General features: G+C 49.7%; 1 protein-coding gene across 1 annotated transcript in view; it reads left to right on the forward strand.

Moving 5' to 3' along the window:
* Positions 1-10,057: 10,057 nt before the first annotated feature.
* The window catches only part of LOC125957984 (uncharacterized), a 58,728-nt gene continuing 47,151 nt past the window's right edge, over positions 10,058-21,634 (forward strand). The window contains exons 1-2 of the mRNA XM_049691077.1: positions 10,058-10,137; positions 12,695-13,212. The gene's annotated coding sequence lies outside the window, so the exon portion shown is untranslated. The remainder of the gene's footprint in view (positions 10,138-12,694; positions 13,213-21,634) is intronic.

Raw genomic sequence — 21,634 nt, forward strand, 5'->3', positions numbered from 1 at the left:
TATCAAGCAACGACCAGCGCGTCCCGTTTTATGGTCGCAAAGGAGCTGTTGCTGACGCGGAACAACCATTACAAGAGTATTTCCCAATAAAGCGATCCCGGAAGGTACTTGTGAGTGAACTGCTGGAGGGACTCGTCTCTCCGTTTGCATTACATACGAGCCCAACAGCTATTCTGTTGGGCTGTGATTCGGTCCGGTCCGGATAGTCGCATTGAAAAAGAAGTGGCCAACTAACCAACCAACCCAAAAGCGGGCCTCTAATCACCGATCTGGGTCAACCGGTCGCCGTCTCGATATCGGTGACGCCAAGCACTGGCCTCTGGATGATTTGCATAAAAGTATGTCGGCCGGAAAACATGAAACAGCATATGCGATTGCAGGGAAGTCGGAACAGATCGAATGGCTGTTTCGTCGGTTGGTTCTCCCGTACCGGAGGTGTCACTTTAGCGCGGAAAGGTCTGCCAGTGACAGAAGGATGTTAATAAAAGATCCAAAGAACACGAGCTCTGCGCTATCATTCCGTTGTGACGTACGTGTGAGTGCGGTATGCGGTATCGCATCGTGGTGCAAGATGGTGGCGGTGGCTCGAGTGGCTCGGGACCGTGGTCGCCATCAAGCGTCAAGCTTTCTTCCTACCGCCGGCCGAGTCCCGGCCATTCGTGGGCACGATCACGCGTCCCGCGTTCTACTCAAATCATTAATGGCGTATCGTAAAATATCATTATCTGGAAATATTAAGTGATGTCATAATCTAAATTTAATGGAATTCTGTTTTTCTCACGTCGCTCGCTCCCGCTCGCTACTTCAACTCCTTCGAACATGCCAACGCCTATACTGTAGGGGTGGCGGGGAGGAAGAGCAACCCACTGCTGTGAAGCGTGCCTGGCAGGCGGAAGTGCCAGCGCCGTCATTTTCCCTTCCTTTTATCATCCCCTAATCGAGCGTCGTTATGGTGACGTTGGTTCGGCGGATCGGCATAACCGGTAGTCGGCTCGCCATCCCTTTCTCGTGCTGTGGCCGCGTGGTGCGGTTTGTTCACGGTGGCGAAAAAAGCTGGCTCCGGGGACACGTAAATTATTGGCGAACCGTTTACTCAGGGCCAGATCGTTGGGCGGCTTAGCAGCTCACGAACTGCCAGACAACAACAACGAGAAAAAAAGGAACTCTTCGCGAACGGAAGCAGAGGAGGTTGCGATAAAAAAAAAGAAGATCCGGCGAAAAAGTAACGGCCCAGGCTTGTGCCCTGCAGCTGAAGTGAAATATGAGGAATGTGTTTTATCTCTCCAGTGCGCGACCTGCGCGGGCGTTGTCGTCAGCGTTGTCGCGGTCGCGGCCGTCGTTTGCCGCTGCACAGGTCTAATGCCAATCGAGGGGCTCCAAGTGGCACTTTTGGAGACGTTGTCGTAACGTTGGTGCCGCCGGTCGTTGGTGTAGCCCGTTCCGTTGAATCCCGTGGATCCCGTCGAATTGATAGACGGCCTGGATGATAGAGCACACAGCGGCCTCACGTAATAACACCTCGAGAGTGTGCTCGCAGTACGATGGCAGATGGAACACTTGGCAGACGTAACGATGATCCGCTGGTTTCTTTTCTCTCTCTCTCTCTCTTAAGTCTTTGGGCGAATGCTAGCGGATGGTTGTTTCGTTGAGTGAAGTTTTCTTCGCCTATCATGAGCCTGCGTCGTACTTCAGTTTGAAAGAATTGCAATAAATTTACGAAATCCTTTATGAAAGTAATGCTCGCCCAAGGCTCGCGATGCTCAAAATGAGGAACAAAATCACCTGAAGTGAGGAGTATTTTTCGTATCCACGAAGAAACGAATATTATCAATTGGTTCTCAACCAACTAAACCGGGAAGCAATCATCGCTGAACGCACTGCAGCCGGTGTGCAGAGGAAGCACAAAAAAATGAAATTTCCCCCGGTCCAGCGAGTCACTTGGCAAGTAAATCAATTCCCCGTGGTCCCCGTGATAATTTGTCATCGTTCTTCGACATCACCGCCGCCGGCACCATCCGTGCATAATTCATTTCGCCGACAGCCTCCCGAGCCCGTGCCCGAGCGAAGAAGATGCACACTGTTGATCGTGCCATGATGAATGGCAGCCGCGGAATCGGGCAAAACGCGAAAGAAAAAACGAGTGCAAATGACACCCGAAGTGGGACGGCGACGGCGACGGCGAAGGTGAAGCAAAAGTAAATCCCGCGAGCATCTTCACGCGACGGTGTGTTGAAGTTGGTTCATTAACACGCACGTAAATCCTTTCATCGCTTTCGGAAGCTCGACCTTCGGATGATGCTGAAAGCGAGAGCCAAATAAGCTGGCCACACCTTGCCAACTTGGGCACCAAAGAATGGAAGAGATAGCGCAGCAGTACTAGTAGCAGCAGCAGTAGCAGCATAAAAAAGCATAACCACTTCACATCAGCCATCTTCTTGGTGATGGTGGTGGTGGTAAAGGTTTTACATGCGACACAAACGATAACGCAAAATCCACTTGCCAGCTATGCATACACACACACGCACACACACATAAAGATAGGGGCCGGGAATGCGAATCCGGCGTGTGAAGGTACTTCTTACCTTGCGGCTTCCGCGGGAGGGGGGCCGTGGCCGTGTTCCGGTGTGTTTGGGTAATAATTTATTTCACATTTTCTCCAACCACTCCATTCACTTCCTCGGTTGCTGGGTTGTGCCATTCTCTCTCTCTCTCGTGAATGGGCTCCGGTTCCACTCAACTCACACTCGAGTGGGAAATATTGTTTTTTTTTCTTCCTTTGCTCCTTCTTGGAACGAACTCAAAGCCTATGGATCAGACTGAGGTTTCAGGGGAGGTCCCGGGCCAACGGTGAAGAATAAAGAAGCGCCTTTCACACCATCTTGGGTGGAAATTGATAAAACGGTAAACGGTGCAGTGGTTGCCGCGGGTAACCGGAGTGGGGAACAGGAAATGCTTCATAAAAAGCGCTCCCAGTAGGCCAGGAAGCAGGAGCAGGACCAGGCGGAAGGTGATGTGTCATTGGGGCTTTCTTGTAACTCGTCCCGTGCTACCTTAATTTCTTTTCGAGTGTTTCGAGTGCCGGGGCAGAGAAACAGGGCCGGAATATGGAGCGGATGCAGCGCCCTAGCGCCAAGTACCCCTCGTGCTCCCCGTGCTTCACGATGCGTTCCATGGATCCAAAGGGGGACCGTTTTGTTTGCTGATGGTCGGGACGTGCTTCCGGTGAGAGTGAAATTTTTGCCTGCTCACAGGCTGCTGCTGCTGCTGAGTGCTGCTGGCTGGCAGGTGGTAAAACCTTTAGCCATGGTGCAGACGACACACCCATCCAGCCAGCCAGCCAGCCAGCCGACCGACCGACCGACCAGTTAATCTAATGGAATTATTCTCAAATTAATTAGTATTTATAGTGATGGGAGAAAAATTAAAGTCTATTAATATATTATGCCAGCTTGAAAAGGGGGATGGGGGAGGGAGGAAGGGAGGAGAAATGGAGGACACTAGGCAGGATGCTCGGCCCCGCCCTCTTCTCTACATTCCCTTGTAACGGTTGACAATGTTAGTCACCGGGGCGCAAGCCTCGCATTCGCCAGCCTTTTGTGCCATTTGTTTCAATTACTACCGGAACCGACCGACGGAATGGGCTGGCTGGCTGGCTGGCTGGCTCACTAGCTAGGCGGCCTGGTGGTCGTACGGGGTAAGAGATATTTGGACAGAAGGTAAGGGTTTAGCGGCACCATTTTCACACCGAATCCTGTGTGCTGCCGGTTCCGTTTTTGGGGGGAAGATGAACTTGTCCGGCTTTGGGAAGTCGGGGATCGCGCAACCAAAAAAGGGGTTCATAATTTCACCCCGGTATGAGTATGATGAAATCCGGTGTAGGACTTTAATGTGTGCACACGGGCTGCTGGAGCAGGTGTCGTGATGTTTGTTTGCATATTTTATTCGCCCAGCATTGGGGTGAGCGAGTGCAGGGAGTCTAGGCCGTAAGGGTAGCGGCCACCAGGTCTATGCCCACCATTTAAATATGCCCCAATAAAGCGTTGCGCGGAATCGGTTTGGCTCTTTAGGGCGTTCCAGTCGATATTTTAGCACCTCATAAATGCATTATTGATTATTCCAGGAATTGTTTTAAATTCGATTCGTTTAGAGAGCGATCATGGATAGTGCATGGATAGTGTTTTCATTAAAATATTGTAATGGAAATGGTGTGATGCTGGAATGGCCGTCATGCTTGAAGGAACATGTTCAGTTCATGTTTTAACGTTAATATTTGATTTTAACGAGTTTGACAGTTTGTGAAACCTATTCTTCAGGGATTTGACTTGATTATCATTACTCCATTACTCCATTACTTGATACTAACTGACAATACCATGCCATTATGTTTATGATGTTTCATCACTAACAGCATAAAACATCGCTTGGAAGATGCCTATCGATTTAGTTGACTTCCAGAAATGCGTGTGACAGCCAAGGTGTCGGTTAAAGAAAAAAAAAATAGTGGAAAATCTAGCCGGCCTTCAGTTTCCTTTCAATAGCTCAAATTATTTTGCTGGTTTGTTTTATTTGTTTTTCGTTACATACTTTTTCGTTTTTACTCGATAAAAGCTGTCTAACTTCTTCTGTACGCTTAATTTTTCCAGCGTTAGTAAAACCAAATAACTCACAAAGCAACAACATCGCGAATGTATATGTGGAGCGTTTTAAGGGTAGAGATAACGAGGAAAATGATTTAAACCAAAAACCCTGATACCTGATACCCTGATCATCGTGTGCAATAAAAGACAAGTTCAGCAGTGTCTGATGATTGAAACACTTTTTTCAATGCTTTATCGTCTTCAATAATTAAAAGCAGCTACATTAAATCATCTTCGTTGTATGATAAACTCGAAGTTTTGAGTTGCCATGCTTCCTTCTACATATCATGCTTAGCTTCATGTTAAGATATCATTTCTAAAACATCAAGCTTTCCTATCACATTTTCAATTCTTTTCAATTGCACCTCCCAACAAGAAGCAACAATCGTAAGTTCGGTCGTTATTTGGCTCCCAGCGAAAAACCCAAAAACACCCACCCCCTCCTCCAAAAAAAAAAAAAACACTTGCTCCCATATTATTCCACACCAACCACATCTGATCTAATGCTCCGCAATGACCACAATGCACAGCGCACCGGGTACTTTACGCGTATCGATCGGAGTCGGAGTCTGCATTGTTTGCGGCTCAACACGGCCAAGCCTACGACCAGAAGTCGCCCGGAGTGCCACTCCGGCTTCTGGCTCTGCGGCCTGGCGGTTTGGGAAATAAATAACCACAGGGAGTCCGCGACCAGTTTCTGGCCGGCCCAGGTCTGTTGTCGGGTCGTTGGTCGTTTGGCTTCAAGTCGATCGGGGGCTGAGGCTACCGGAACCGGGGGGCAAATGGGTGGGAGAGAATCCCGGAGAAGATTGCTCCACTCCACTTCCGGCGTAGGGAGAGTTCATCGAACCATCGAAATGGAAAGGCTGTGAGAGGCTGCGATGGCCGATGTGAATGAACCATTGCAGGGCAATCATCTTGCCGGGCCAGGACGGAGCAGCACAAGGACCAGCTCGATGGGTGGTCTCTCGGGATCGGCGCCTTTTCCGGTTTCGGGCGGCCTTTTGTGGTCATACGAAACGGGACGGAGGGAAAGGTGTTCAAAGGTGCACGAGGCAGTCCCGGCACGCACGCTTACCATGCTCTGCTGGATGCTCATGCTGCTGCCCATGGTAGTGGTGGTGGTGGTGATGCTGGCAAGAATATTAATATGTATTCTATTGGCGAAGGCAAAGTCGCCCTGCTGGCAAACACCATCCCGATTCATGTTGCGTTTGTTTTCGTTGCTCATTAAGTTGTTACCCAGAAGAGCGGTGTGTTGAGCCGGGTTGGGAGAACCTCCGGTCTGGTCTGGTCTGGTCTGGTCTGGAAGCATAATTCTGTTCTTGCTCCGATTCCTTCTGCCTGCTTTGATGGGTAGGGGGGCTTTGCTGTGGTTGGCTGGTTAGAAGACGATGGAAAAGCACTTCATAGCAACGGGCGCTCCATCCGGTAGCACCGGCCCGGCCTACTACACGCACCAATCGCTGCAATTACCAAAACGAACATCGGTAAAATGGCTACCAGAGATCCCGGTCGGTCGGTCGGTTTGACGTACTGCTTTCCGGGGAGTAATTTTTATGTGGGCTTTCCCTTTTCCCTCTCTCACTTTATCTTTCTTCTTCCTTCTCCTTCTCCTTCCATTCATGTTCGATGGAAAACAGGGGAAACCGGAACGGGGCTTCCAGTATTGGTTGAGCTGCTGTGGATTTCCGAAGACCGTTCGGGTCGTGATTGTGAAAACGTTTGGAATTGTTTTGCAAAACCGAAGCACGGCATTTTTGTTGTATGTTGGAGACCCATTTTCCGTTTCAGCCGCAAAAGTGGGACTCCCTAGGTTAGACTAGCGCTAGCGCTTCGACATGCGGTACCAGAGACATGGTTGGGAATATTTTATATTTTTATTTTCTCTCTCCTACTGCTGCCAGGATGCTGGAAAGACTCAACTTAAGCTCCGCTTCCATCGTGGACGGTTTTTCCATGACTGTAAAGACGAGCGTCACCGTCAGCACCGCACCGGCGGGGCTTCTCCGCGCGTGTTTGCCAGAGTGATGCCAGACGCATTTGATTTATGGTTTCTGGCGAAAAACGAAAGGAACCATGGCATATCCCCCTCTCCCTTGGTGTCTCTGGCCCGGTGAAGCATAGCATTTGGTTAAAAGGGCGGAAAAGAACTTTGGCATTAGTGGCGTGGAGTTGTCAACATTTTGGGTGCGCACCCTCCACCCCCTTCACCACCACCACCACCATGATATGGGTTCTGACGGGACATGGCATTTCGCATTTCCGATTCCATTGGCACGCGGCATCATTTGAGTAATAGATATCGACTGCCCGTCTCGCCCTGCAATGAACCCTCGCAACACACCGGATGTGACGCCTGTCACTGCGACGCCGATGGGGATGCTGAGCATGTGGGACCGGAGGCTTTCGCTTCGACGGAGTTCACCGCTAAATATGCTTCGAATGTGTGTCACGTTATCGCGTGCGTGATGTGGTTTCCGGGAGTCTATATTTGGACTGCTTCTTATTTTTTTGGTCTTTTGCTCTGCTTTGTTGAATGTACCTTTTCAACAAGGGGTTAGGGTGGGAGGTCTTCTGGATTTGAAGAGGTTTTCTTTTGGGTTTCAGCAGATCCAAGCGATGCAATGTACCGCATGCTAATGCATGGGACGGTGGAGTTCAATTGTTGGTGGAATCAATATAGATAACCATTTGACCAAAGGTACAGTGATTTCAAGGAGCAGGCCATGTTCATACAGCTTCGATTTGTATATCTAAAGGGAATTTATATACATAATTGTATATTTAGAACATGTATCGGACAGATTACCGTTTGATGCAGAAAATCATTCTATTATCTTCTTTAACAACTTCCACGTTGAAAGGATTTTTGTTTGGTTTTTGGCTTAGTTTAACAAACAATAATCACCAGAACAAGAGGTTCAAGAGCTGCTGCTGAACAAGCACCGCAATCCAGGGGACAACCAACATTGTTTTTTGTTTTAATAAATGCTTTCTCTCTATTCTATACCGCTCCTTACGACACTCCCAAAGGCGCGCGCACATATTCTTTCTTACCGGCCACTCTCCTATTCCTGTCGTTCCAGCAAACGGACGAACAAAAGGCTTCTCCGTTACGAGGCCCAGTATGTGAATGGCCCTCTGCTGCTGGTCTTTGTAGAGCGAGACAAAATAAAAAAGAGATGCTTCCCCCTAACAAGCCGGGCGTGTGTGTGTCTTCACTATTCCACCATTCTCTCAAATATGCTATTCGTCATCTTGTGGCTCATGGGGGATTTTTTGCATATAGTCGCGTTTGTGTAAAACCATCCTCCCTGGCATGATGCAGCAGCATATCTGCAACTCCAACCCAACGGTTAAATACTAGGCGTCTCCATCGCAACCGACCAGGCGTCTCCATCGTACAAGTGGAGAGCTTCTTACCTGCCCGGGCCACTGTTCTGTAAATCGCGCAAATCGATGCACGGTGGATTTATGGTGTCTCTGGCAGACGGAGACTGCACGCAGACCGTAGCTTGACAGGATAATCCGGGGCGCGGATCGCAGAATGTCAGCATCGGTCCTTCGGTATCACTGCTGCACGGTGAGTGCCGGTTCTAATCCTTTACAACGACAACGGCACCGGTTCCGTTCCGCTTATCAGCATGTGCATGCAGCGTGACGTCGTGCGTCGCTCGTCTATTATCTATCTCTTCGCTTTCCTGAAGTGGTGGTACCGACGTAGTCCGTAGTAGCTCCTCAAAATAAGCTCCAGGCGGAAGTTCGCCATATAATGGAGTGCTATGAAGTCGCTTCCCTCATTCGTTTGGCTAGCAAAATGGCAATAACTTGTTTCTGGTCAGCGCTAGCGCTCGAATGGTAGAAAAAGAGAAGAGAACGTAAAGGGTGGATATAAATAAGGGAACATGTTTGAGTTTGCTTGAAACCGGTCGCACCGGAAGTGCTTGTGTGAGAAAGGTAAACGATTTCAAGGTATTACAACTTTTCATGAGCAGCAGCAGCCTTCTTTCTGATGGAGATGTTGGTTCAGGGGGCTGTTTGACTTTAAGATTCCACCTACTCTTACGGGTTTTAATATAGAAAGGCTTTGGGAACGGGAAACTTGCGATTTCTCGTCATCGATCGCCGTGCAGCTTTGGTCCATCGACCTTCCTACGCTTTGGTTCGTCTGCATGATTTTGTGTTCGCATGGTAAAGCATCATCATCATCATCAGCATCGGATGGTGCTATCGGTGTATGGAGAACTTCTCGAAGCTCGCAGTATAATTGAACAACAATATATTGAGCAAACAGTCTGCACGTTCACCGCCTCACGCAAGCACTCACGTGCGTCCTAGCCGATCGGTAACGGAAATCGGTAACCAGCAGCTCCAGCCCGAAAATGTCTTTATTTCACTTTTCTTCTTCTACTCACAGCCAGCCCCGGTTCGCTGCCGGTCGTTTGATTTGAATCCCAACGAGGTAGAAAATGGGGAAATGGCGTAGCGTATCGTGCAGCATCTGGCACTAGCCAAACCGCCAAAGCATGTGGGCATCGTCGCGAATCGGTTGGTAGGTTGGTTTATTTTTAGTTAATTTACGAGAAGCACATCACGCGGTGGTGGTGGTGCGTGAAGACGGGTGATGCTAGTTTATGGGGTTGGTCCCGTTTACCGGTCTCGAAGAGTGGTTTGCCGAAGTGAGTTATTCGGCGTGGTGCGTGGCAGGGGCACGGGTTCACCGGAGGCTACCATCGGCTGTTTTGTCGGGACTGATTGGCGAGTGATTGGCGAAAAAAGGAGCGACTAGGAATGAATGTGTTGGCAGGCGGCAGCATAGACTAATACGGCAAGAAGGATAATAAAATCAAGAAGCAGAAAAACGATGGAAACGATCACATTGCTTCAGGATTCCGGTAGTCGCGTTGTTTATAGTAGGAATGAGAGAAGAAGGATAGGTAAATGTGAGAATAGTAAATCAGACTGCTACGATCAGACGTAATGGATGATGCTTTACCTCGTTGTGTTGTGCCTATGTTTGGACATTCCTCTCTGACTGCATTCATTAATAATTTGCACGAGTCGAGACTGTGTTCATTTCGAACATCTTGAAGCAGCTAATCCGAACGCCACATATTCGTTTGTGTCTGATGCACTTCCAGTAATCACAGCAAGTACACTGCTCGTCGTTTACGCTGCTGCCTGCTACCATTATTAACCGTCGAATACAACCCTGAATGTTCATCTGGGAGGTGTTCATCCTTCGTCCTGTTACTAAAGTGTGGAACCATGAAGTGAACAGCAATCCTGCACGACTTCGAGCATAAAAGCGAGAGGAAGAGAGCGAGAGAGTAACACCGATCGGCTGTTCGGGTTCGGGTTCGGTTCATCGTGTTGTTAAAAGAGTATTCCAACTCCCGAACAACCGTCAGTTACCAGCTGGAGCTCGTACCGCGTTGGTTTCAAAGGGCACAATCCTGGACAGCCGGTTCGATAGGCGGCGTGTTTCCACTTTGCTGTGAGTTTTCTGTTGTTGTTGTTGCAACGAAATCATTCCGTTGGTTCCTTTCACCTCCGGGCAAGTGTAAATTGTGGCGCGAAGCGAGACGTTAGTGAGAACTCGTTCTCAATGTGATCTCCGGTTGCATCCTGCCGAGAAGCATTTGGAGCTGCAATCTGTAGCAGCCGACAGTCATGTCAGCATAGCGTTCAAGTGGATGTGCATGTGTGTGTTAGTGGCATACAATGAATTGGCGCGAATGGTGTGTCTGAGGTGGGAAACATTGTCCTGGTGTGCTGAGGGTGGTGCTGCTGTTGCCAGCGTTGAATCAACACGCATTGTGAAAGCAAAAAAAAAAGAATGAGCTCGAGATGAAGAGAAGTAATTAGATTGCCATTGTGCTGGTCCGGTGCTTCGGTGCCGACCGCAGACACCACGCAGAACCGATCCCGGGCCAGAGTGCAACGCGCGCAGTTGCGCGGCAGACGATGACGATGACGATGAGTGCAACCAAGTCTTGTTAGAGGAGGTTTTTTGTTTCGCTGTCGTACCAGACCTGCCGGGATAGACGATAATTGAGAAAGCGACAAGTGAGCGTCTCTGGCCTGAACCCGATGCCGACCCGATGGAGGCGCCAGGTAGCTCGTGATTTTGCTGCTGCTGCTGCTGCTGCTGCTGCTGCTCGGTTGGTGTGCTCCTGTTTCCGCCTTCGTCAAGGCGCACTGCAGACACCTCCACGGACACGGTTCGCTTCGGTGTTATGCTAATTTGCTTGGAGTTACGCCAAAACCGGAGAGCAGCGCGGAAAGTGCAGCCGGGGAAAACGCAGTGCGAACCTTGGGCTGCGAACCACAGAGAACGAACGGCTAATTACGCAAACCGGAAACCACGGGGACGACCCGCCAGGAAGTGGCCTGTTCCGGGATGTGCGGCAATGTGCGTGTGTCGGTGTCTGTGAGGATGAGGAAAAGTGAAAGCAACACAAAAAAACAGCACGGGAAGGCATACTCGGTGTCGGTGAACGTTCGAGTTCCGGTAGCAAACGCCGACACTAAATAAATTTACTAATTAACGTTTGACGCCTTGTGTGCTCTGTGTGTGCTCTGCACGCGTGTGTGTGTGATCGTCAACGTACGCATACAATGGGCCAACCAGCCGTGATATCAAGATGTTCGTCTTAGCGCGGGAAACTCTTCCCTATCACTTCCACCACTTCTGCCTGCTGCCAGCTGTCGTCATTAATCCACATAAATTTTGATTACGTTACCGTTACCCCCCCCTTCCGTGTTCCTTCCTCCTCATCCGGTACGCGCACGACGTACTCGAGGTGTGCTCCATGGTCCATGAGTTTTCGGCCAACAGAAGCCAACGAGACACACCAACACACACGCACACAAACTCGAGAACCGAAAGTACATTCCCGGAGCCTTCATGATTGTGTTTCCTGTGCTGAGCGCTTCCGAGTGTGCTTGGCTTTGTGTGTGTGTGTTTTCCCTGTGTCCGTTTCCGCGCGGCGTTCTTTCCGGCCGATCCGTTACCCACAGGGAGGATGGTTTTTGATTGGATATCTTCGCCACGTCGCGCCGCGCTGCTGCGTCTGCCGGGCGCGGATGTCTTCTCATCGCGGTGCGCGGTGTCCGGTGTGAAGGATATGAAACCACCGTGGCGGGTATCATGCCCCTTCTCCTTCTCATCCTCCTCCACCTCCTCCTACTCCTGCACTATCAGCACAACCACCACCAACCACTTTCACCGTCGTGTCGAGTGTTAACGCGAGCTGCGCCAATGGCGATGGCGCGGAAAGCAAACAACAGGATGCCCGGATGGAAAGGGAAACGAGATGCGAGAATGCGAACATAACCAACCTGCCTCGCGGTGTGTGTGTGTGTGTGAGTGTGCCCGGGAAGTGAAATAGATGCGGCACAAGGAACCATTTCCGGCGAAACGCTACCCCGCGATGGACGCGCTAAACAAGGGGGTAAACAAAAGCGCACGGTGGCGGTCAGACCGGTGAGCGGTCTTGCTGCTGCTGGTGGTGGTGGTGGTGGTGGTGGTGGTGGTGGTAATCTCATAAAAATGTAATGGCGGGAAAATGAAATTTACACGCTCGTGCGGCCTGGAGTTGGAGATGGGGAAGGGCTGCCCAGGAGCAGAAACACCAGGAGTGAAACTCGCAATCGGTACCGTCAGTAGCAGTGGCAACGAACCCGGCTGTTGACCATCCTGATCGCGTTGTGTTCCAGTGTTGCGTGTGCCTGAGTTTCGACAAAAGGACGAGTCGAGACTCTTCCTCATATATACACACACACGCACTCTCTCTCTGTTTCTCTCTTTTTCTGTCGTAATCGATTCGGATTAACCCAAAACAAAAGCGAAAAAAAACGAACACGAAACCCCAGCAGGCCTTGCGTGGCGCACGATGATTAATGCTTGCTCCGATCCTCGTGACATGTCTTCATTTCATTTCGTGTCCCGTCCCCGGGACTCTCTGTTGTTGTCTTACTTTCTCCCTGGGGAGGGACAGGCCTTACTAATGTCCGTTCGTTTTCATGTGTGTGTTTTTTGGCACTTCTAGTTCCCCGTTTCCTCACTCGAACACGACTGTGGCTCACTCGTCTGTGACTAGTTTGCATGCGGAGATGAATGGAGTGTGATTTCTACTCGACACCAGGTCCCCAGGCCAGGGTATCAACCGTTCGCTGAACGAAGGAAGGTGTGTCGTGTGTGTGCTGTGTGTGTGTTTTGAGGTGCGTGTGAAAAGGGAGTGCGTGTGTGCGTGCGTGCGATCGAAGAGAACGAGCAGAAAAGAGTTTCGTGACGTTCTAATACGTTCCAGCGACAGCGATCATGTGCGGTCCGGTTTTGTGCGTTACTGGTGTGTCCGGGTTCCGGTGTGTTGCTTGCTAGTGTTCCTGTGTGTTTGTGTGTGTGTGAGAGAGAGAGCGTGCGATAAGGCGTGCGATTATAGCTGACCTCCAGCAGAGCGTCCAGCAAGGAAAAAGGGATAAGGGCGGATATCGTGGAATCCCATCGTTTCGCGGGACCAGCGGCGTACCAAAACGAGCGATCGATCGAGCCTGCCGCGCACACCAAGTAAGTTGTTCAACCTCGCATACGCATTTGCTCTTTTGCCTTTTTTGTTCTCCATTTCGGGGGAGCTGGTTAAATATTAAAGTCGCACATCGCCAGTGCGGGGGGGACTTCTTTTGGCGTCGTGGTGGTAGATGGTGTAGATTAAATTTTGGAGCGCAAAATTTGTACCAAACGGTGTCGTCGTTGTCGGTGACGTTGACGTTGCTGGCCAGACCAACCCGAGACGGGACGGGACGGGACGGGGACTCCGGGGCCCCAAAAGATAAATGATACCCGATTTACCTTTACGCTTATCATCGTCGCAATCTAATGACAGGATTCATTCATTCCTTGTCCAGCCCTTCCAAACATCCGCTTCCAAAGTCCGCTCGTTCGACGGTCGGACCGACCCTTCGGTGAAAATGTTGGAATAAATAAACAAAGCGAACCGAGCGACGATGGAAAATATTCAAACTTTTCGCCAGGGCAGACGTACCGGGGGTTGTAGCGGATTGTGAGGTTGGCGTGAAGGTGGCATGGAGTGAGGTGAGGAGGGAAATATATTTTATGACAGTTTTGTGCAGTTTTAGCGCTGATGGTTCCTCGACGGCAACACGACGGCGTTGCCCTTCTCGGCTGCTCGGAAAGGGCTGCACCAGTTTCGTGGGAAGTCTAGGCCTTGGCTGGGTTCAGCTGGCCGGGTGGGTTGTCCAGCGTTCGATTAAAAGGCCGCGAATAGGTGAGAGAGTTGGTTTCAGAATTTTCATGCCTCTGAGACGCTGGAACGGGGGATGATTTGGCCGAGGGTCGAGAGGGTATTCATATTATCGCCGCCAGGCCACAGGACCGAACGTGGCCGTCGGATTGCGATTATAATCGAAATTAAAGCCCTAGGAGTCGAGAGGAGAGGCTGGCAGCTGGAAAACTTCATTGCGAATGTTTGGACCCCCCTTTTTATGGCCGTTACGGTTACGGTGGAAAGCGGAAGCTCTCCCTCACCCCTCCTAGGGGTTTTTACGACCTGCCGTGTGGTGGTGGTGGTGGGAGAGAGATGGGGTTATCGGCCTCGAGGAACGGGCCAGTCCCGGGGGTTCCCGGTAGTTCCTGCAAATGAGCCGTACACCGCCATAAAACGGAACGAGGCGAGGTTTCAAAACTCGCTCCCCGTCCCAAAAGGGCCTTGGCATGATGTGATGAATTTCATTAAAATGCTACCCCCCCCCCCACCCCCTGGCATTCTGCCCCTTCCCCATAGAAGGACATTCCATTCCCCGTACGTTACGCTTGAGACAGACAGATGTCATGCATGAGTGCGGTGAGCGATAATAATGGCTGCAAAGTGGCTTTAAAAATGGCGAAAAACCACGGGTACCAACGGGGCGGGGTTTTGGGGGCGCGGCATTTAATGCTCGGACCGTTACTTTGCGTGGTCCATTTTGTGTGCCACAACAGGGCGATCGTCGTGTGTAATTGGGCTTGTTGGCTTGTTGCTAGCAACAAGCATCCAAAAGCGACAGTGACGAGGACGGTGACGTTTGCGTGACTGATTACCGTGTGCCGGTTGAGGCTGGCAGCCGGATTCTCACGCGATACAGCCGTGCATGCCGGGATTCCGGGAACAATAGGGCAACAGGCCGGTGACGGGGCATGATAATTGCGATCCCACTTTTCCCGTATTATCTCCCCTCCCCTCCACTCCCGAACCGGGAATCAATGTTGGACGATATTTATCGTTTCATCGGAACGCGCAACCTCATTACTCTGTTTGCACATTTAATTGACCACCAGAGTGGGGCGGTGGTGGGGATTTCGGGTTTCGGGCATTGAATTCTCCCGTTTTCTCGCTGTTTTTTATCGATATTTACCAATTACATCGCGAGAGCTGCGACCGACGAGGGTGAACCGATTACGCGTTTGATGTCCATCATAATGGCATCAACCCTTTTTCAGTGGCTTTTCGGTAATTAATGAGACTCGACTCGGTTTGTAATTAATTCGTGGCGTGGTGATTAAATCCAAAATTGTATGCACGTTTCGATAGCCACGAGCTAGGGTTACGTTTATTGAAAAAAAAAATGTGTTGTAATATTGCGTGCATTGCATGAACTCGTAATGGTTTTCAGTGGACGGTAGTGTGCGCATTATGCGCATTTGAATTTGATCCTTTTTGATGATGCTGCATTTCTGTGGAATGCAAACAGCTCGTTCGTTGATTTGATGAATGCCTAGGAAAATCTATTGGTCAATTTTTAATTTGAAGACGATTGATGTGTCTATAGTAGAGTTTATTTGATGTACGGTGTTTGTGTGCAATGGCAAAGGCTTATTTATTATAACGGGATCCGCTTTGAATAGGATTGTATAAAATATGTTGTTTAACGACGTTATTTGCATTCAGTGTATGATATCGTTGTTTCTGGGGACGAACTATGTGGAAAAATTTCGTTATAATATCCACGACAAAAAAAAAATCGTTTAATATCTTACTGACATATCTAGAGTCATACAGTAAATATAAAATACCTACAAGTTTGGCTATAATTTGTCGTATGTTTTTGTGGAAAGTTTGCATTTCGTATACTAGCTGCAAAAAGGGTTTTGATTTTGAAGATCCTCATGTTAAAATTCGGTTTACAATTTATTATTATTATTATTATTATTACAATTTAAAAATAAATTTAATGCTTTTGCTAGTTTCTTCGTCTGTAGAATTGTAACCTCTATGCATTATGTAAAACTTAAGTTTTTGTTCACGAGTGGTCCAAGGTACAATGCAGCACTTTTTCAAGGCCCTGTATATCTAAGGACTTTATTTCAACAACCGAAAGGAAAGACACGGTTTACCAGAGCCTAGCAATCAAAGCAATTCATAAACAATATAGTTTATTCAGCAGAACTCTAGCTATTCTGATGGTTTCTTGGAGCGAGTGGAATCACCAGACGCATTTGAATTGCTAAATAAGACAATGGCTTTGCCTTTTTCATGCAAACTTCCTTCCGCTTCCGATGAATCCTTTTCAGTGAGTTCTCCTGTGATGAGCTTTACCATTTGGATCCATATTTGCATTCGATACTCATTCTGGCCAAGACTGGTTCCACTAACAAATGTTCGCACAGCCGTCCTTGATGTTGTAATAAGTGACGCAAACACTGATTTCATCAAGCAGTAAGCGGCAATTTCATCAATCGATCTAGCACTCCATTTCCAGCTGTTTAACCAATTTATGCCCCATACATGCTCAATTATTTGTATCAACGATCCGACGCATTTGAAACGCAATCTCGATAGCTAGCCAGCAAAGAGAGGCAGGGGCCTTTCAGTCGCAATTTGCTGGAAAATCCGTTCCCCAAAAGCGCACACCATTTACAGTTTGTACGTCAAATCAGATAACCGGCCTTTTGCGTTTATCTAGACAGCAGCAGCAGCAGTAGTAGTAGTAGTAGTAGTGGCTCTACTACCAAGAACGATTGAGACCCACACTGCCCTATCTGATCAACGAGCGTGTCAGTGCGGATGACGAGGGTTTATACGCTGGAGCATGGGGCCCGGTGGAGCCCAGCGCTTTCCGGTATGATTCAATTGGTAGCATGGAAAATTAAAAACCATCACCAAACCATTTTGTAACCCGCATCATTTGAGCGAAACGATGAGTGAGGTTTCTTGTGCTGCAGAGGGTTTGTACGCTCCCGGAGCCTTCATTTCCGGGGTGGTGCCGCCGCCGCCACCAGCGGTTGCTCCGTTAAATTGTTTCCCAAAAAGGGTTTTAATCATTCCCCGTTCACTCCGTCGTCTACGGAGACCCTTTGCCAATCGGGGATGAGGAGACACCCGCGCACGTTCTGGTGTACCATTCGGAAGCCAACCAGCCAGGCTACGGGATGATGCTACGTGATCGTGTAGCCCATCCGTCCGTCCGTCCGTCCGGCCGAGATTGCGCTGTTGCGCCAATTTCTGCCATCAATAATTAATTGAAGCCAGCAACCATCCCGACGCACCCAGCCAGATGTCCTGGATGGACACGCCACCAGTACCAGTGGAGGTAGGGGGTGGGGGGGGGGGTTCCACGACAGCCACAGCCACAGCGGCCGTGGTTTTCCCCGAGACGGACGGCTCCCTGGAAGGCGAGGCCGACGTTTCGGGCGACGTCTCGAACTTCGCCGTGGCTCTCTCTCTCATTAATGCGCCGGATGTTCGTCAAATATTTACAATCAACTCCCGGTCCCGGGCCCGGCCTGGCCAAAAGAGAGGACTCCTTGGCCTGATGCCTGCTGATGGACTGATTGAGTTAGTGTGTCTGTGTGCGTGTGTCTGAGTGGAGCTAGAAGCGAAGCGTGGCGCTTGTTTGCACTTGATGTGCGTAATCCTTTACTGGAACACGGGACCATCTTCGACCATCGGCTGTCTGTCCTTTTAAGCAGAGTAGAGTTGTGGGGAGGGTGGCGGGTTGGCGAAACTTAATAGAACATAACATCATCTTAAGTTGACTCCTTTCCATCACCGCATCCCCAATTTAAAGGGATACGCGAAGTGACCTTCTTCAGCCGGCCGGAGCGAAACCCATAAATCATGCTTCCGGGGAATGCCGGGTTGCGTCCGGAATGTGGTCCTGGAACGGCGAGCGGTGATGAAATTGTGCCCGCGATTCCGCTCCGATTTCGTTTTTGTTGTTGTTCCACCCCTGGCCAGCGTTCGAGTCTTCATAAATTCTTGTCTTGCCCAAATCTGGCTGGAAATTGGATTGGTTTGTTCCGCGCGCGTTCCGATCGTGCGCTCTCGGAGTGAAAGGCTCCTGTTCTAAAGGCCTTTTCCCCCCCTTTTATTCCATTATGCTATGGGAAAAGTTTTCATTCCCGATCAACGTAACCATGCTTTTGGACGTAAAGACTCCAAAGCGGCTGTTGCGGTTAAGATCCGCACAGGAGATCCGACGGCACCAGCACCGTCTGCTTATGTTCCGGTCAGTCTGGCGCGTTGGCGGAACAACGGCGATGAAGCAGAAGTCCCTCCTCCCCCCCGCCCCTCCCCTCCTTCTTCTGCGAATCGTCAGCAATCCAATAAACCGATTCTCCGCTCAACCGTACCATTTGCCCAAATCCGGGCATTTAGTCAGACCAGAGACTCCGAGCCAACGCCTCTGAGACCTACCTTCTTGGCCATCCGCTGCCGCTTGTCCGCGCAACATTTCGTACGTGACCACGGTAAGCGAATCGCTCACTCGGTGCCAGCCAACCAGCCAGCCAGAAGTAAAGCCTGGAAATGGTGGAATGGCGGAATGGCTTTTAATAATCCACCGGTAATGGTTCCTCCGGCTTCGTCTTCGTCTCCGTTTTCGCTGCTTCTGCTGCGACACCGATCATCGTCATTGACGTCCTTTCCGGGGTGTCCAGGGGCTGGTGGTGTCGCTTTTCTTCCAAACAAACCAAACCAAAAAAAAAAAGGAAGTTGGTTTCGTGGGCGCTGCCCGGGTCCAAAATTCGTCCGCAAAACCGCAGACCGCGCTTCGGCGAGCGGAAGAGTGATTCCCGTCGTCTGCTGGTCACCGTCATCGTCGTCGTCGTCTTCATCGTCGTCGTCCTTCGTTGGGCAAATTTAATGCTCTTTTGAGCTTCTTTCGGCCATCGCCGCCTCGAGATGGACCCGGTGGGAGCCTCACAACGATTACCGTAAAAATCATAACCGTTAAGTCGAGCCGCACTCCTGACGGCCAGAGAGCGGGAAGGAAACAATGTTACCGAATGGAACGAAGAGAGAGAAAGAGAGAACACTTCACGATGGCTACTTCATCCATCTTTAACGTATCAACTGGCGACGTGGCCATTTGTGGCGCTGCGCTTACCGGTCAGTAGCAATGGAGGACAGAGCAATGAAGGGAATGCTGCTCTGCGGCAAACAGTTGGGGTTTTGATGGTTCCGTCGATCTTTGGCTTCGGCTATGCTGGCTTCTTGGAGTGCCGCGTGGACGTTCCGGTCATTATTTTTTTAAGTTTTTTACCGCCACATAAAGCGTCTAGGTGAAGGTACCGTTTTTGGCGGCCTCGTTCGGTCTCACTAATTTGCGAAGACGATGGCCCCTGGACCAGTCCAGGTCGCGCACTGGACTTCAATTTGATTCGCTCATTTGTTTAACGATTATTAATGCACTTTGCTCTAAGTAGCGACCGGCTAGTACCTGGTACACTGGCACCGGCTGGTGAGTGGCTCGGCTATCAGTTCAGGCCGATACGGTCTGCTGGCGCTGGACCCAGTTTTTATGCGGGATGAGCTGAGCATTAAAAATATATAACATATATTTATTCACGAAGCGCACACCGGGCACAATGAGAAGGGAATTACTTTTATCACGAGACCGGCAAAGCCGCTTAGCTTTAGCTGCTAGCAACTCATCGGGGCTTGAGGTTCGAGGAGGAACAAACGGCGGAGGACCGAGAGGAAAGGAACGCATTAATTATTCTCGAATAGCGCAGCGCCCTTGTCACGATGAAATGGGCCACTTTGCCTCTAAAGCGTTGGAAGGTGTTTTTTTCTCTTATTGTTGTTGGGCCTCAAATTATTGAACAGAGGCGGAGACGGTCCAATGGCAAAACTGCCGCTACAAGCCGGATGCCGGGACCGGGAGTTTTATTGAATGAACGAAAACCCAACAAAAAGGGACACTTTCGGCGAAGCTAACGAACGTAGCGGCAGGAAATCTAGTTTTTCCAACAATAATTTTCAACGATTCCAACCAACCTCTGCTCTGCTGAACACATACGTTCGTGTGTTGGTGTGTGTGTGTGTGTGTGTGTGTGTGATAACGAGAACCGGTGGTTAGGGTTCCGTTCTGCCTTGCCACAGATCCCCAACTCAGCCCGTCCCGCAAACGGTAAACGAGAATCCAACCGAAAGAGATCGAAGGAAATTATGAAATTGAATTTTCTTTCCTCGCTCGCCGGTTTCGGTTTGTGTCGGTCTGTGCCGTTTTGTGCCAGTGTATGTGTGTGTATGTGTGTGTGTGATGGTACTGGTGGTACTGGGTGCTTTTGTGCGATTCATGATTGCGAGGATCACGAGGATAAATGTTCGGTTCGCAATGGAGCATCGAACCCGGGAACCCAAAAACCCGGGGCCCATTGTTTAGTCGATGCGATGTCAGAGACCGAATTTACTATTTCGGTATTGTTGTTGTGGTTGTTGTTGTGCTCGAAAGAAGCACTTTCTTCGTTTAGAGCGCATCAACCATCATGGCCGCCATGACGAGGCGTCCGATTCCGATTCCGAGTGCCAGAAAAAACCGGCACTTCGATCGATCCCTCCCGTATCGCTTAGTCTTATCTTTGGGGGCTCAGAGTTTAACGGGACCGAAGTATCCGCCTTAGATCCCCCCATCCCTATCTGCTGCCGGCCGTTATTCTCGCCATCACTAAAGAAACCGTTGTAAATACGTTGGTTCTTTTTGGTGTTTTCTGGAAATTACGACTCCTATCGTACCTCGGTGGTGGTGATGGTGGTGCGCTGGGCGTGCGTTAAAAGTCGACAAAGTTTCGGTACTTTCGTGAAACAAAAAACCCCTCACAAGCGCCCCAAACGCCTTGACTTTTTCGGCAAATAATGCGGCGCAAGAAGTGTGAAATGACACTGCTTGGGAGAGAAACCGTTCCCCGAGACGGATCCGTGATACGGAGCATCGTGTTTCGTATTTCTTTCCCAAAAAGGGAAAGCTTCGGTGGCTCATATTACCGAGCGAAACATTGAAAACCGGGAGGAGTGGAAAACCGAAAGGGATTGTGAAGTTTAAAGCGCCCAAAACGGACTCTTGCTCGTGCTTCAAAGGGGGTGAAGTACGTTAAAAGGTACACAGACAAGAGCGGTGTTTAAATCAGATCCTCAGATTACATTCGAATAGAGTGTTCATTTACTTGGTTGATTTCATGTTCAGCCCTCACGCAAAAGCTCCTTTTTTGTTTCCATTCCGGTGAACCATTAAAGGGGTGCATCAATTTATCAATATAAAATGTAGCTTTTAATGGCTTTTATGTGCATGTTCCATGTCCAAGCCTGTACTGACAGCTATGCTCTCTGGCATTCAGGTGCTTCACTTTACCTTAATAATTATTATCATCGCCCATCTACAGCTCTACTGTTGTTGCTGCTACTGCTGCTACTGCTGCTTCTTCAAAGGGCAACAGAGCGCATACGCCGGATATTCGTTTGATGATCAGATGATGGTGACGGCGATGGATGATGCTGATGACGCGCTTTCAGCTTCGCGCTCGTTACTGGCCGAAGGTGGGCAGGCAGGTTTTGTGTTGGACTTGATTAAACAAGGTTTCGGCAGAAGGGCCCCGACATCGCGGTGTGGTGTTCATGATAAAACAAACCAAATTATGATCATGCCTTTGATTTATCCCGTGACAACACCGGCTACGTAGAGAGCGCGATTGCAACACGATGAGGCTGGATGGT

This window comes from Anopheles darlingi, chromosome 3 (genome assembly GCF_943734745.1).
Source record: "Anopheles darlingi chromosome 3, idAnoDarlMG_H_01, whole genome shotgun sequence".
Taxonomy (NCBI): domain Eukaryota; kingdom Metazoa; phylum Arthropoda; class Insecta; order Diptera; family Culicidae; genus Anopheles; species Anopheles darlingi.